The sequence below is a fragment of the Misgurnus anguillicaudatus genome, chromosome 3 (assembly GCF_027580225.2).
Source record: "Misgurnus anguillicaudatus chromosome 3, ASM2758022v2, whole genome shotgun sequence".
In the NCBI taxonomy this organism is placed as follows: domain Eukaryota; kingdom Metazoa; phylum Chordata; class Actinopteri; order Cypriniformes; family Cobitidae; genus Misgurnus; species Misgurnus anguillicaudatus.
In genome coordinates this window covers 7092813-7110794 of record NC_073339.2, presented here as the reverse complement: position 1 = coordinate 7110794, position 17982 = coordinate 7092813, and the positions used below count along the sequence as shown (strand labels likewise).

The window sequence follows — 17982 nt, the reverse complement described above, 5'->3', positions numbered from 1 at the left end:
CAATGTAGATGAGGACAACTAGGATTATTTGTTTTTTAAATTGTTGTTTACAGTGCGTGAAATGGTGCGCTATTTGTTGAAGGATTTATTGCATTTTGCAGAGAATGAAGACTTGAAGGAGAAAAAATGACATCATAATACACCAGATATATCGGATTTTGCGTAAAATGAAGAATTTACTTTTTAATACTGACCTAATACAATACTGATTTTGGCAGTAACTAATTTCTTTTAAAAATTGTGTTTATCGCGTTTTGGAACCAAACTCTTCATATGTTGTCCCAATCTTACAGAGTGTTAAAAAGTAACACTGAAGCATTACAGCTGCAATCTGTAACTTTATCCTCACCATCTCTGTTTGAAACCTAAAATTGCATTTTACATCTTACTTGTAGAGTTATTTTCTTAACTTGGGTTTAGATGTTGTTAAAGTCACCATGATGGTGATCAGTGTTTGTTTTAGTTGGACTTGACTCTTGTTCTTAGCTTTTTTAGCCAGTGCAATTCTATGGTGGTGGTTAGTATATAAATCAAACAGCATCACGGTTAAAAATTTGAAGTTTTTTTTACCTTAAAGGTATTCACCTTATTTTTCATGACAACATGGGCGTCACCATTGCGCTCATTTTGTCAACGTACTTCCGGCTGCATAGAGGATGAGCAGCTGAGGCAGTGGCGGAAGGTGACGAGTTACACTTACAAAGCTCACTCAAGGGCCTTTATGTTTGTTTCTTACCAATTTTAATGGACGGGAAGCCGACTGAGGAACACCCTTATCCCAAGTAATGGTTCAACTACGATGTTCCGGTAACTTTAAACCACGCGGGGTTTCAGGTAAGCTATCTTAGTTAAATGTGCTCTTTTGCCTAACGTTTCATTTGTGAAGTCCGTTCTGCGAATAACTTAAGATCAGTAACGTTAGTTTATAAAATGCAACTACTTTGAATGATTTTAATTGCTCGCCTATATTTCTATATTTACGATAGTGCAACGAGATATTATAGTACATTACATTCTTACAGTAGCCCACGTGATTCCTACAAGTTCTGTTTAAGTATGGGTGCCATTTATATATTAATTCTCATGATGCAAGTTTATTCTAAATGCTAACATAAATGTTTATGGTTATATTGTTTTCACAGATGAATTGATGTGTATTGATGCAGTGGACAACTGAGGATGATACAATCAACATGTTCCTAAACTGTGATGATTTGCGGAAACACAATAGGAGGATTCATCCGTCTCTGACCACAACTACACTTTAAAATCACAACTCAACCTGGAGCAACCTACATCTGATATTGGAAAACAATGGTGCGGTTTCCCGGACAGGGCTTATTCTGGTCCCAGGCTAATTTGCATATTTGAGCTACAATAACATGCGTCAGAAGTGGGTGTGTAGAAATTACTCGATAGCGCCACCTACAGCCCTTCCGCTTTGAAAAATTGGTAGGGTCATCTATCACCAAGAATTACAAAAACTCCATTAAAACCAAGCTCTAAACCCCACAGGAAGTCAGACATTTTTAATTTTCACTGTGATTTCTGTGCAAAATTTGGCTTTTCCAGGCTTTACTCCTCCTAGAGATTTCATCAGATCATCATCATATTAGGTCTGTGTCATCTAAAGGCCTTTGCAATGTTAAATTGCAGTGATATTTTCGTTGTAGGGTGTGTCCATGGTGGCCTGTCAAATTTCGACGTCTTCGCCATGAAACAGGATGTTGTTCTAACTCAGGCTTACAATATCTGATCTGACCCACGCTTTACATATTTGATAAGAGTCCTGGCCTGAACACATTTCCATGCCAATATTCAATTACAATCATAGCGCCACCTAGATGCAGCATGAAATATGATGTTTTATGGTGTGATTCACTTCTCTTAGAGATTTAACCATATTAACATATTTGGTCACTCTAATCTTAAGGCCTGTTATGTTGATTAATAGTGAAGATCTTTTTTCATGAAGGGGCGAGTCCATGGTGGCGTGACAAAGTATGGTGGAATGAATCACATTTTTGAGGGCTTAGACGTGCTTGAGAGGTCATGAAACTTTGCACACGTGTCGAATGCAGGGACATTTTTCATTTGATATGGGCTTCAGAGGTGGGGGTGTAAAAATGCCTCTATATCCCTTATACTTTAACAAACTCCTCCTACAGATTTCATTAGATCAAAACCATATTTGGTCTGTGCCATCTAAAGACCTTTGCGATGCTAAATTGCTGAGATCTTGACTTTGTTGAAGGGTGTGTCCATGGCGGCCTGCCAGATTTTGGCTTTTCGGAATAAAGCAGGAAGTTGTTCTAACTCAGGCTTATAATCTGACCCATGCTTCACATGTTTGATAAGTGCCCGGCCTGAACACATCAAGATGGAATTATTCACATACAGTCATAGCGCCACCTGCTGGCAGCAGGAAATTTTAGATTTTACACTGTTGCTGAGTCCCAATTCGCCTACTTATACTACGACCTAAAAGTATGTACTGTTTTTGTGAGGAAAATGTACGTACTTTTGAGTGTGTAGCAAAAGAGTATGCACGTTCTGGGACGTACTTCGATGACGTCATGCAACGTGAACGACAACGTGGTTGCCTAGTTACGGTACGCACACCAAACGCAGGTCGTTTGTGAGACGGCTGGTTATGATGTTCATGTGCAACAATGTGTGTAACGAAAGCTACTTATTTTAAAGTCAAAATAGTTAAAGTTTATAGTATAACTATTGTTTAACGTATTTTATGCTTATTTTATACTTATGTATGCAAATCAAAAATACCGCGATGAAAATGAACCATGCTTTTACTATAGTAAAAGTTTTGTAACCATATTTCTTAATAAAGTTAACATTTGTACAGCCACAGTATTACTACAAATAAGTCAGTGTGGTTAAACTAGTGTAGTAAAAGGTGTTTATTTTCATAAGGGTTTAAGGTTATAAATCTAAGACAGAAACATAAAAAGAAATACATAAAAAGACACATGCATGGCACAGTACTACAGCCATGGTACTTTATTTTCACAACATCAACCGAATATTACGAGACAATGAAAGATAACTTTAATTACGGTTAAACATTTGAATTCTTACACTTAAAAGGTGAGGGCGCATCTCGTCTTTGTATTTTTATGTATTTTATTTCTTGTGTTATGTCTTCTTGTTTATGTGGTTGTGACTATGTATGTTTTCTACTCTGTGTTCTGTACATTCTTTGCAATAAAAAAACACTAAAGATAAATGAGTTCAGATTTTAGTATGAACTCCTGAAAGTTTAAAGAGACCATAAAAACCTCTAACAATTCAGTAATAATATGAGGGCACTTTATTTCTATTTGTAAATAAAATTAAGACCTATTATGGAATCTGATTAGCCGTATACACCATCCAGCTATAAACTAGAGTAATGACTGGTGAAAAAAAAGGCTTTTCCATCATGCGTGAACACTGAAATTTTAGATGAATAATGTCAGGGCTGACCAGAATGACACCTCCTCAATACAGTAATGAGTTAACGCTCACATCTTTATTATCATCTGTTCTATGCTATTTTATCAGTCACCTTAAATATGAATGTGAGAATCACTTGCTTTCACACAGAATATTATATTTAGGATTGCCAACTTTCTCACTCTGAAATATGGGACAAAAGATGGCCTGCTGCAGCAGTGAGGATATGGTTTTGTGTATACAGTGTATTTAAGCCATTTGTCAAAACGATAGCTTATCTCCTAATTAAATATTAATTTATAACTTTTATCCCTTGGCAACAGATTTAGGTTTATTTGTTCATTTACATCAAAGTGAATTTCTGTAATGGTGTCTTTTGTTTTTTTTTTTTAGCAGGGCTAGTTCTGTCTTAAGCTAATCCCTGTCAGGGAAACCACCCCATAGTTTTTTAAATGATTTTAAAAAAATCAAAAAAGAAACGCCAACTCGGTTTTAGTATATCAGCTGAGTAGCATCTGCCTGCACAAGCGGAGGCTGCAGTTTCGAGACTGCAGTCATAGGACCGCAGTTATAGGACCCTAGGTTTTTAGTGACAACGCCACCTAGCGAACTAGAGGACCAACAAAGATAGATGACAAGCAGAGTGTGAGTATCAAGTGTGAATAATTTTTTATTTGAACATTAAATACAATCGTGATGCATTTCATTGGAAAGTTAACATAGCCGAAGTGATTGTGATTTGCTAAATAGTCTTGCATATCCATCATACGTAATATGGCAAGGCACGTTTATTTGTGTAGCACATTTCCTACACAGAGGTCATTCAACGTTCTTTACATAGAACACTGCTGTAAATGACTTGTTAGCAAATTGGTTTAATTAAACTGTTGCATAAAAGCTTGTGTTGACTTAGTGACAGTACAAGAAAACTGTATTACGCTGGTTGTAAAAACTTGTTAGTTCCTTGTTTGTTTGTTTTTTAGTTAAAATAATATAAATATGGGTAACACTTTAGAATACAGATCCATTGTTAATGAATAACTACACAGGAACAAATCAGTAATGCAGTATTAACAATCTAGTAACTACTGTTAACTAACAAGGAACTCTGATTAACAAACTGGTAAGTAATAGTACACAGATGAACGTGGTAGTTCACTATTAACTAATCAATAACTACTATTTTTTCATACTTCCAAAAAAAAACTACTGAGAAGTTTTATAATTCATGCAAACTAAACGACAACTAATATAGGACAAATGAATAACACTACATTAACACGTTTACTACTGTAAACTAATACACAAGACTGTTTACATTATCAATAGGTAATAGCAGACTTGTTCTCAGGAACTTATAGATTCGTCAACCATCTAACTTAAATGCCATACATACAGTTTGTGCAAAAGACTACGCAGTCTCACAAAGTTTCGTGATATAGTCACGTATTTTTTGATTATTTTTTCGTGATGTTATCACGAATTTCTGCGTTTTTCGTGATCGTATAACGAACTCCTGTTTTCGTGTGATTATCACGTATTGGTTACTCAACTGTTTTTTTCCTATTTTGAAACCATTGTTGCTTCGGTATTGGTTGCGCCTAGTAGGCATGGTTATGCTGAAGTATCGAGACTCGCGCGTACGGAGAGAAATAACGCGAGATCCTCTGTGGCAGTTGAGGAAGGTACATGTGCTGTCTTTCTAAAGTTTGTAATATCACAGATTGATGACATAACCGGTGAATAAATAACAGAGTGATGAGCGAAGAGAAGTTTTCGGGTTGGATTGACTACAGGTGGTGTATGATTGCATCGGAGTTCGCGGATATATGACGAGCCTCAATGATGTGCCTCAATAAAGATTGTAAGTCACTCTTGCTTATTATTCGGTCTTATCTTATTATCTGAAGAGTTGTTGGGTATATTGTTGCAAGTATTCAGATTGGATAACATAGCTGCAATGTTTTATATATTTATACATCAGATGCGTCCCAGCAAACATTGGTCCGACCGCAACGTCGTGTCCCTGGCCAAAAATAGTCGCGGTATGACGGCACAAATCGGTGAAAATATGTAACACAGAACATTTCATAAAAATGCATTCAGATACATTTGTACATGTCTATAGTTCTATGGGGTTGCATGTATAATTGTTACTTTGACTTTTACTACGCGTGCTTCAATATTTATACCCTGTTGTGAATCGGTTGTAAGAGGACGTCACTAGGTGACGTCTTTTACACGTGCATTTATAGTCCATCATGACCCTCTATAAAAAATCATAAACCTTTTATAAAGTCATTGTGAAATATGCAAATGCTGTGCTTACACCTTGGTTAATACTGCAATAATTAATTTAAGTGCAAAAAGTAGGTTTTTAAGAGGTTGTGAATAGACGTCCACTGACGTCTTTTACACGTCTAGACTAGACTAGTAGGAAAAAAACAGGATCATCTTTATGAAATACACGATTTGTATACAAAGTAAATATATTAACTTTATCTTGTTTAAATAAATTATAATCACAAAGTGCCCAGTGTGATTGCAAAGCCACACTGCATTTTAGTCATTATTCCGACCTGTTTTATTATTGAATGTATGCATATAAATGTAAAACAGATACATATCCGGTCACCATTTAGGTCTGAGTTGGATGTAATTTCAAAAACTGTGCTATTAATTTAAGAAATATAGTGATAAATCTGGGGATATTACAAAATCCCGCGATAGGACAGATTATCTCGCGAGATATTGGTGACGTCACGCGTTCTTCCGGAAGTTCACATTCAAACACGAGGAGCGATTACGAGGGAGTTTTGTCTATATATCATTCAAAATCTACTGTTGGGTAAGTACATTGTGTATTATTTGATTAACGTGCTTAAGTTTTACTTGTTTGACACGAAGGCTCCGAAATAAACGTTGCCAGAATTGTCCACACTGAGTATTGCAATAATTAGCTAGAAGGCTAAAAGCTAACGTACTTTGAACTTATACATGGTATAAAGTATGTTTAAGGATACAGTCAAAGTAACTTATTAATGTAGCCTCTTGAAAGTCTCTTTCAGAAAGTAAATTATCTGAAAAATAAAAGTTATTTGGCATTAATGGAATTACAATGATTTGATTGCCTAAACATTGCACATGCAAAATATTAAATACTGTTTTGCATTAAAAGTTTAGCAGAAGTGTTTGTTTGATTAACTTCCTTTGCTTTTGTTTTGTACAAAGGAAAAGCAGAACCTCATCCAAATAAAAATAAACAAGCTGTTAAAGGCACTGTGTCCTACACAGACCCTCCAAAATATAACCACCCAAAACCCAAGTCAGGTAAATGTCTCAGTTTGAAAATACATTAACAAATTGGAGTTGTTATTGTGGAGTTAATATCATTAATTACAATTTCGTTTTATTTACAGTTGAAGGTCAACACAAACCAAATAAAGATGTGCATTCTACAAACAATAAAAAAAGGTATGGAAAACTGTAGATATGAATTTTTGTAGATATGACTTAAACAGTCTACACATTTGTTAATGTTCTAATGTGTCATATGTCCTTGTTTGTGCTAAAGATCAAGTTTTGTGTCCACCACACTTAGATGAGGCGTGCCCGACCCCTGACTTTGTCTACCCTACATTAAGTTGTAAGTTTTTGACTGCTTTTGCTTAATACTACGAAAAAACATGATTCTTTCAAAAATGACTTTTATATATTTCGATATGAAACTCAAAAATGTATATAAATTGTTTTGGTGTATTTTGTTTACACAGGCACACTTCATGACAGTAAACATCGGTATCACAATGGTGTGATTGATCTATACCCTAGAATAAGCTGTGACACTATGAGACGTACGTGCTACTGATGCTTTTTTTTTGGTGCATTCCCACACTATACAAACACATTGCTTGGCTCCTAAGTGCATACACTTTTGCCTTTATAATGTCATTCTCATTTTTAGGTAAAAATGTATTCCATGAGTCAGGGTTTTGCCTGAATGTCAACATAATATCCAAAAACTTTTATATAAAAAGTGATTTATTTTAATATTTTACACTACTATGTATTTTTTAAAATACATTGTGCATGTGTATGTTTATTGTACTTAATGAAATTACATGCAAGGTGTCATGCAAGATTTTACATTAGTGACAACAAAGCTAAGAGTATAAACATATTTACATTTCTCTGAATCTGAGTTAATAGTTACAAATACAGAGCTTATAATATCTGTCATTGCTCAACCACAAAGACCTAAAAGTACAGCCAGCTGATTTCATAACTAATGCAGTATTACACTGTGAAGTGATTTACTGTTAATATTTTACACTACCATATAATTAACTCTATTTGTACAGGTGAGGTAACACAACAAAAAAATTACTGGATGGAGACTACCTGATTCTTCACCTCTGGCCTCAGCTTCAAATGCAACATGTAAGAAATGCTATATGACTGTGTATTGTGCATTATGAATACATCAAATATGTTGATAACAAGGTGATCTGCGTAAGTTGTGACATAAAGAATATGTATATATATTTCCATCTTTCTTTCTATAACATTATTTCAATTGTTTTCACATTTAGGTCCAGCAACTGTCTGAGTTGGTGGATATTCTGTCAGAGACTGCGTGAACAACGTTATGAACAGGTATGTATTTCTCTTGATTTGTGTAATCCTGCATAATATTTAAGAAAATATTTTGATTACCACCATAATTAACCCAGCTATTTATATTACTTCAATTCAGGATTTAATCCGTCACACATCACTTGTTGAGAAGTTTTAATGTTCGTAATGACTTAAACAGTCAGCCATACTGAAAACAAGAAATCAAAACATAATTTCAGTGTAAGCCATTACTTGTCACCCAAAGTTAGGGATGAGGATATAGTTCATAGCACTTGTTACATGGTAGATGAAACAAGTGAAGTTGTGAAGTGTTAACACATAGTGTATGTTTAAACATTGTATGCAATTGCTCATTACTGTTAATTGTGATTTATTGACCTTTTAGGTTATTTGTCTAAGGTGAAGTAATCTTACATTTCTTTCACAGAATGATGTCAAATTGTCTTATGGCAAAGTTCAATATGAGGGGTGGTGGACATCTGGAAAAGAAGTCTTTTAAAGGCACACCTTTGTATTATGTTATTCAAGGTAATTTGGGGAATGTTGATCTAAAAAAACTTGTTCTTGTGTATTGATTGTAATTTTATTGTTATGCTTGATCTATTCAGGGGACATCACAGCTCACCTGTCTTTATCAGAAATATCCTGTTCATTTTTTGACACACCTAGTTAAGGGTCTTTCTCAAGGGCACCACAGTGGTTTTGTAGAGGGAGGGGACAAATGCTGTATCCCCCACAACTGATCTAACACTTATTTAAAGCAGAGCATATTTTGTACAATAATATATATATATAATATTAATATATCATTTTAGCTGTAGACCATCAAGATTTTGAAAGTAAGTGCATGTCATTTACCTCAAAATTTTAATTGTATTTATTTAAAAAAGAAACATTCTTCTCTTCCTTCAGATGCTGTGAAAAGGTGGAGCCCAAATGCCACAGACTCGGAAATAGATGCAGCTATGGCAGACCACCTCAAGCACGCTCCAGGAAGAGCTGGGGGTGGTGGATACAAAAAAGCCAAACAGCTGTGATGTGTTAAAGAGAGAGTTCACCAAAAAAGGAAAATTGTTATAATTTTCTTATCCACATGTTTCAAACCTGTATACCTTTATATTTTCTGCTGAACACAAAGATTGAAGAATGTTTGTAACTTCACAACCAATTAACTGTCAATATTTTTTTTACAATTGTAGTAATGGGTTGTGGGATCTGCTTTGTTAAAAACATTCTTTCACATATCTTTGTGTTTAGCAGAACATAGAAGGGTATACAGGTTTGAAACATGAGAGGGAATAAATGACTAAATATTAATTTTTGGGTGAACTATCCCTTTATAGAAAGTGTTTTGAAATTGTTATTATAGTTAAATGGTTAAAAAAAATAAAAAGTGCTAAATCAGAACATGCTTCTTTTTTTGTTATGGCCACAAATAATGTATTCTTTAATGTGTTTGTGAAGTACACGTGGTTAAAACGGTTTATGGACGTTCAGGTCTGACTGGACCAATTTTGAACTGATTTTGAACCTTTGTGAATATGTGTTAAACCTCAATACAATTGATTGCCTTTCACGATGTTACACAATGGGTGTATATTCATTTTATATGCATACATTTAAACTATGCAGCAACACATTTAAACATCCAGAAGACGGCACATTTAGACGTCCAGGGACGGGCAGAAAAGACGTGTAATTCACGGCCAAATGACGTCAAAGACGTCCGCTCAACTTTAATTTAGGGTATTTTTCAACCGCGATGGGACGTGACGAAGGGTCGTCTTTTCAACGGTCATAAAACGTCCACATGTTTGCTATATGAGGGCTTAAAACATATATTTAAACTATGCAGGAACACATTTAAACATCCAAAATACGGCGCATTTAGACGTCCAGGGACGTGCAGAAAAGACGTGTAATTCACGGCCAGATGACGTCAAAGACGTCGGCTCAACTTTCATTTTGGATATATTTTTCAACGCGGACGGGACGTGACGAACGGACGTCTTTTCAACGGTCATCACACGTCCAAATGTTTGTTGGGGTGTCTCACGTGTTTAACGTTAACCTTTTAAGAGCAATATTATAAAGTAAGTTAACGATTCTTACAAATGGCGCTTTATTTGTTTTATTCTAGAACCACATCACACACACACACACCGACATACATAAAAATCCCGGGTGTCACGAGCAACAATAGAATATCATCGCAATGAACTCCAATCCCTTCATTTATAAAGCAACGGATGGATCTGAGGAACACCTGTTCAACACGTGAGGATTTCCACCATACTGAGGAGCATCTCTATTTCAACACAACGGGTTACATCAAGTAGACATTCCCTGAAACTATTGGGACTTTGCTATTAATCACTGATCTTGCTTTTTATTATTCATTACGAGATCTCCAATTAATATTTTTTTATCTAACTTTGTTATTTCTTTATTATTGTTAATGTTGTTATGCAGGATTACACTTTGTTTTGTTCATTTATTTGAATGCTTTATTATGCTCAATGATTCATATTTTAAATACAATGATACACTTGAGAAATTGTACATTGTGACTCTGGCTCTTTACTGTCCTCGTGGTCCCTGGGCATTGGTTATTTGCCCTAAGGTGATTATTACCGGAATATTAAGTAGTGCATTGTACAGTCTGTCAAACACATATATTTTTTGATAATAATTTTATAATCACTGTTTTATGTATGATTTGAATCAGTGTTCTAAAGTTAAGATCACGGTAACACACTAGTAATTACTTTAGAATGATGTAGTAACACTTGAGTCATTAGTAGTGGGTTACCATGATCTTCACTTTAAAATACTGATCCCAAAAAATAGTAATTAATCTAGATTGATGTAGTAACACTTGAGTCATTACTAGTTGGTTACCATGATCTTCACTTTAGAATACTGATCCCAAAAAATAGTAATTACTTTAGAATGATGTAGTAACACTTGAGTCATTACTAGTTGGTTACCATAATCTTCACTTTAGAATACTGATCCCGAAAAATAGTAATTAATCTAGATTGATGTAGTAACACTTGAGTCATTACTAGTTGGTTACCATGATCTTCACTTTAGAATACTGATCCCAAAAAATAGTAATTACTTTAGAATGATGTAGTAACACTTGAGTCATTACTAGTTGGTTACCATAATCTTCACTTTAGAATACTGATCCCAAAAAATAGTAATTAATCTAGATTGATGTAGTAACACTTGAGTCATTACTAGTTGGTTACCATGATCTTCACTTTAGAATACTGATCCCAAAAAATAGTAATTAATCTAGATTGATGTAGTAACACTTGAGTCATTACTAGTTGGTTACCATGATCTTCACTTTAGAATACTGATCCCAAAAAATAGTAATTAATCTAGATTGATGTAGTAACACTTGAGTCATTACTAGTTGGTTACCATGATCTTCACTTTAGAATACTGATCCCAAAAAATAGTAATTAATCTAGATTGATGTAGTAACACTTGAGTCATTACTAGTTGGTTACCATGATCTTCACTTTAGAATACTGATCCCAAAAAATAGTAATTAATCTAGATTGATGTAGTAACACTTGAGTCATTACTAGTTGGTTACCATGATCTTCACTTTAGAATACTGATCCCAAAAAATAGTAATTAATCTAGAATGATGTAGTAACACTTGAGTTATTACTAGGGGGTTACCATGATCTTCACTTTAGAATACTGATCCCCAAAATTATTAATTACTTTAGAATGATGTAGTAACACTTGAGTCATTACTAGTGGGTTACCGTTATTCATATAGTAGTTAATGGAAAGCTAATCTTAAAGGGGAGAATCTTAACCATTTACAGACTATTCACATATGAGCTTGGAGCCATACATAAAGAAAAAGGTAAGAAAAAAATCACTGTATAAGCTTTGGATGGTTGATGAATCTATAAGTTCCAGTAGTCTTTCAATGATTCAATGAGAACAAGTCTGCTATTACCTATTGATAATGTAAACAGTCTTGTGTATTAGTTTACAGTAGTAAACGTGTTAATGTAGTGTTAGTAATTTGTCCTATATTAGTTATCGTTTAGCTTTGCATGAATTATGAAACTTCTCAGTAGTTCTTTGGGAAGTATGAAAAAATAGTAGTTACTGATAAGTTAATAGTGAACTACCACATTCATCTGTGTGCTATTACTTACCAGTTTGTTAATCAGAGTTTTGTGTTAGTTAACAGTAGTTACTAGATTAATATTGTTTAATTACTCATTTGTTCCTGTGTAGTTATTCATTAATAATGGATCCGTATTCTAAAGTGTTACCTAGTTGGTAAATGAATTGTGAACTAACATGAAAAAACAATTAAAAGCTTTATTTAGCTTAATAAAGATTAAGGTTAATAAATACTGTAACAAATGTTTTGCTTATGGTTTGTTAATACATTAACTAATGTTAACTAATGAACCTTATTGTAAAGTGTTACACTATTTTTTTGTGTGTGTTCAAATTCAACTGTTGCAAATATAATTTTATAAATACACAAATTTTAAATCTACCCCCAGAGTCATCCTTGTGTATTCTCTCTGTACTTGAATATGTGATTGACTAAAAAGGCAAAAGTACACAATTCCTTGTTTATTTTACTCGATGAGTTATTAAAAAATGCAACGTAGAGCCAATAATTACTTAACATTCCTAAAAATCAGATTTAATTTAAATAAAGAAAGCAGTATTTGGGTGTAATAAACCTTTAAAAACATCTACAACTTTAAAAGTAGTTTAAATTGGGTGAAAATACTGCATTTGAGGCACTTTTTTCGAGTAGCATCTGCCTGCACCACCAGAGGCTACAGTTTCGCTAGATGGCGCTGTTAAAAAAAACGAGGGTCCTGAAACTGCGGTCCTGAAACTGCAGCCTCCGCTTGTGCAGACAGATAATGGCCCTGTCCCAAATGGCGCACTTCATGTGGACTTTCGGTCTCGTGGCCTTAAATTGCGCGTGCTTGCTTAGTCCACGAGTCCGTAGGGTGTCCCATCTGTCATTTTTACACGTTGAAGTGTGCTCATCAGCGGCTCCTTTGCCCCTTGATGCGGTCTTCAGAGAAGCCCGCACTGCAGCAGGCTTCACGCACTTTACCAACCCAGAAGTCCTTGCGAAAGAGCAATCAGACCAATCAGACGACGGAAGGGAGGAGCTCACACTGACGGGCAACTTCTCTACCTATTTCCGGTGTGACGCTCGAGTCTGTCCCAAAATACGACTCCGTTGCACCAGTGGCGCCCCCAAGGGGGGGCCGCGGCCCCCCCTTAAAAGTCACTGGCCCCCCAGTGGCCCCCCCAAACAGAATGAGATTTTTTTTTTTTTTTTTTTTGAGATTTTTAGATTGAAATAATAGTAGTAATATGTATTCATTAAAATGTACACTAAAAGCTATGTAAAAAAATAAAATACATTTGTATAATGTGTTTAATAGAATACAACCTTAACCCCTCCCCTCTCCTTTACCCGCGATTACGCGCAGCCGCACTATCATCCATGTGACGTACACGTGACGTCCTGTTCGCTCCTGTTCAGCCATTGCATGCATTACAGAAGAAACTCACAAACTAGTAAGTAAAACTCAGTTAATTATAGGTTATATAAAGCATATTGTTTCAACTTAGATAATCACTGTCAGGGTTTAAATTGGGCTGGGGCCACCCGGGGCTAAACCCCGGCACCAGAGACGTCATGCCCATTCAAACTGACCCTTGGTTTTTGAGCCAACTGGATTTTGCATGCAACCTCAAAATCAAAGAAGCATCCATTAAGCTGTTACTTGTCTTTTAATCTGTTTAATATGCGCAATATTATCAATTCTGTGCTGCATCATTGTCACTTTCACTTGTCATTTTCGCCGCTTTGATCGTGTTAAATTTCTTTATTCTGGCGTCATCAGCGTCGGAGCGCGCTCACAAGCTTTGCTGTTGCATTTGGCTATCTGAGGAATTAAAACGTCTAAGAAACGCTCACAGCATTTCCAAACCCCAGGACCGTCTGGACTTTATATTAGTAGAGATTTCTAGATTTATCTTCTTGGCACAACGCCAAAGTTCGCCAGAGTTCACAGGGGCGCAGAATCACACATGCTCACATACGAGGTAACATTTAATGCAAAAGTTTGTTACTCTAATAATTTTATCTAAACATATTGTTTTAAATCGTTATTGAACATTACAATCAATCACGTGGCTATAGCTTATGTCATTTTCGTTGTTATGGATTTAAAATTACATTAATTTCATAGGATAATGCAGTTGTTTTGCAAAATGCATTAATGACACAATTAGAAGTCATTAAACAAAACGTAAATAAACAAAACATGCCGTTTCAGATGTAAATATGATGCCAATATGTCATTAATCCGATTGAATAGTATTTGATATAAAAGTTAGTCAACACTTTTGTTTTGGAGGTTTTTGCATGAAGGCTGCGGGGCGCTCAGCTTATTACAAATGTAAGTGCCATAGAAAAGACTGAAGAATCTATAATATTTCGTTTGATGTCTGTGTATGCACACATTTCTGTGAGCTGTGCACACTGTGCCCCTTAATAAAATGGTGCATGACGCCCGTGCCCGGCACATAGGCTGAAGGTCTCGCTCTACTCTTGCCAGTGTACCCGCTGCGCTTGTGCGTGTGCACTCGCTGCCTGCGGTGCCACGAAGGGAATAATGTGTTTCCATTCATTATGTGGCATACTCAACAAACGAGTAGATTACATACAAAGTCAATGCAAAGACGCAATCAGACAGACGCGTCCTCGCAAGGGGCGATGCGAAATGCCAATGATGCGAATTGGGCTGCGCAATTGCCGAAAACACGCGCTTTTCCCTTCAAACGCGTCTTTGTGTGTATGTGTATGTTAGAGATGCGCGGTTGGCGGTTACAGCCGCGGACTTCGCGGATAAACCGCGGATCGGGCGGATGACGTGACGAAAAATATTTTTTTAATTAAATTCGGGCGGGTGGCGGATAGACTGCTTATTAGCTGTGTCCTTCTAAGCATGCAACCTTAAAAGGTGAGCACTGTCTTTCAGGGTGGCAGCCTCAGAAGTTCTCAAAGAGAACTGAAATGAGACGGTCTAGCCTTCTGAGGACCCATAATTTGCGTCACCTGTTGCACGCGCCCCCAGTAGCGCCCACCGCGCCTGTCGGCAGAAAACAGCGGAGATATTTCTGACTTATTAAAATAAATATGTAATCAAAAATATTAATTTATTTTAGAAAATGACACATTGATGTAGATTAAACAAATAATCAACCTTAGAAATATACGCAACATAAACAGAATAATATTAACACAAAACATAACTTGTAATACTAAAACAGTGACAAGAAAAAGTTTTCTAATACACTTTTATTTAATAAAGGTTTTAATTGTTTGGGATAGCCTCGGCTGTTAAGGATTCATTCGTTCTATCATTATAACAGCACGGAGAAATGAGGACGCATTTTGACACAGCTCTTATCAACGCCGGCGAAGGAGGTAACTTACATGGCAAACTCAAAAAATAAGAATTGAAAACAAAGGAAATAGAAGGTCAGAAAAGGGTTGCCTGGAATAAGTTTTACAAAGTGGTAAATCAGGATGATACCAGTGCAGACTATGTAATTTGTGCGTTTAATTTAGGCTATTTATTTATTTATTGTTGTCCCATGTGCGCTGATCGGAGACTGAGTTCACTGCTGATATTCGAGAGCTTTAGGCCCTGTATATATTAGAGCATTTGCGTTTTAAAACGGCATTTTAAAATGAAAACGATCCTAGTTTATACTGGCATTTTAAAAACAATCTTCATCCACACTATACACCACCATAAATGCATGAAACATGCACAATCATGTAACTGGGCATGCGCATAAAAGTGTAAAATAACTTATTACTCTAATAATAGCTTACCTTTGCGCGTTTATGCAGCCTGGGGGTGTGCGATATTGACAAAAATTCATACCTGGGTCCTTTGCTGGCAACTATAACAGACACTATTTTTGAACCTATAAAAATGTGTTTGGGAAAGCCTTATACTGTTCTAGCTCCCCCCTACAACATATTTATATGATTAATAGGTTAAATTTGATTTTATAACTAAACAGAAAGGTCTTTATGATTTAAAAAGAAAGCATTCAAGTGAACAGTACTAAACAGTAGCGAGCTTGAAGCAAAAATAAATTTCAGCAAATGCAAACTTCAATCAAGCATAGTAAGAGGTGAAGTATTGCTTTAGCCTACCAGAAATGCTTATTGCATTAATTTTTAAAAGTGTGCAAGGTCCGTGCACGTCCTCCGCTAGCAACACTAGCTAAAAGCGCCTAAACGAGCATTATATATTTATGACGTTGAGTTTATTGTTTTTATTAATTTATATTCACAAAACTTATCAACAAAACATCGATTAAAATTAAGAGACAAATTATCTGAAACGAAATTCATTTTAAAGTAGCAAACAAAACTTACATTAAACTGGAAAATAATGTCTGAGCCATTACAATTCTCCCTTCATATTGGCCTTTACAACGCCTATTTAGCGTTTAAAATTACAGTCTATCTTTCGTAAGCTAGCTAAATTTAAACAAAACATAAACACATTACAACAATATTCAAACCCAACAATACTCAAACGTTAATATAAAACAGACATTATCTATAAGGATACATGTTAAAACAATCTGATATAGCGTTTATAATGGCTGTCATCAGCAGCGCCTTGCATTGCCCAGTCAGCGGATGGCGGGTGGGTGCGGTTTTGAAAACTGGTCAGAAACGTTGGTGCGGATGGATGGCGGAAGGATGATGAGTTTTGTTATGCGGTTGCGGATGAAATAATAGCCCATCCGCGCATCTCTAGTGTATGTGTGTGTGTGTGAGAGAGAGAGAGAGAGAGAGAGACAGAGAGAGAGGTAAGATTGGTGCCCACGTCGAGAAAACTTTATAGAAGACTAGAAACGTGTTAAGGACTAAAGTATGTCACTCGTTTAATTACAGTATGTTAACTGGATAACACTGGATATAACTCATTGTAATAAAATAATGTATTTTAAATACACAAATCAAACGATGATCGGTCGATACTCATCTTTGATAGATTAATACTATTCCACCATCTGATCTTTAAATTATTTGCAATTTTTATTTGTCTCTAGTAAATCATATACTAGTAATAAATAAGAACAACTATACAAGTAGCATTAAAAGCAATAGGAAAACTGTTGACCATTAGATTCAGGCATAATAATTTTTTTAATTGTGCCACCCTAAGATTTGTACTGGCCCCTTTGTGCCCCCCCCATGAAAACAATCCTGGGGGCGCCACTGCGTTGCACCCACGTGGACTCTCATTAATGGTCCCTAAAGTCTGGACTACGTGATGTCATCAAAGTGTGGACTCAGCTGGGGGTGGCCTTTAAGAATAGGGCCAATCAGATCAATAGATAGCAGGTTCACCAGAAGCAGAAGCTCGGAACACGCCCCGGGAACACGCAAAGTAAAAGTGAAAGTAAACTTGTGTGCAAGCCATCGCCGTTAAAAAACAAGAAAAAAGAACTTTTGAGCAAGGCTGGCGTCGCCATTTTAGTACAGCGATTAATATGCCCACAAAAACTTGATTTTAACGTTTTAAAAGCGTGCGCAAACATGTAACTTGCGCGTGGTTCAAGACAGGATAACACATTTTAACGTGAATGTAAACCGAAACTGTAATGGCGAGACACGTATCTGATGATCTCTTTACATGTTGTTAGCTGTTCCTGCTGGTACATATCTGTTTTTGTCTCATTCTTATTGCTCTTTAAATTTTTGTTTATTCCTGATGACAGGTCAGAGTATATCTGGTACATGTTTCCACATTCAATGGG

The 17982-nt window shown here is 35.8% G+C and overlaps 1 protein-coding gene and 2 long non-coding RNA genes across 7 annotated transcripts in view; all 3 read left to right on the top strand.

The window, feature by feature from the left end:
- The first annotated feature begins 4473 nt into the window (after positions 1–4473).
- Positions 4474–10656, top strand: LOC129445480 (uncharacterized). Its single transcript, XR_012365233.1, has 2 exons — positions 4474–5320; positions 10235–10656. It is a non-coding gene; the product is annotated as an uncharacterized lncRNA (long non-coding RNA).
- On the top strand, positions 6057–9501 carry LOC141358792 (uncharacterized). 2 transcript variants are annotated; one of them, XR_012365213.1, is made up of 9 exons: positions 6057–6304; positions 6688–6786; positions 6876–6930; positions 7031–7102; positions 7230–7310; positions 7818–7896; positions 8049–8112; positions 8522–8622; positions 8703–8886. It is a non-coding gene; the product is annotated as an uncharacterized lncRNA (long non-coding RNA). The 2 variants fall into 2 exon arrangements; XR_012365212.1 differs by lacking the exon at positions 8703–8886 and adding an exon at positions 9007–9501 and having other exon boundaries at positions 6058–6304.
- Positions 10657–17658: 7002 nt separating the features above from the next.
- LOC141349164 (protein NLRC3-like) overlaps positions 17659–17982 on the top strand; it is a 45570-nt gene continuing 45246 nt past the window's right edge. For 2 of the 4 annotated variants that reach the window (XM_073860345.1, XM_073860340.1), the window contains exon 1: positions 17660–17804. The gene's annotated coding sequence lies outside the window, so the exon portion shown is untranslated. Of the gene's footprint in view, positions 17805–17982 lie in introns of all 4 variants that reach the window. The other 2 variants (XM_073860348.1, XM_073860334.1) reach the window with 2 other exon arrangements.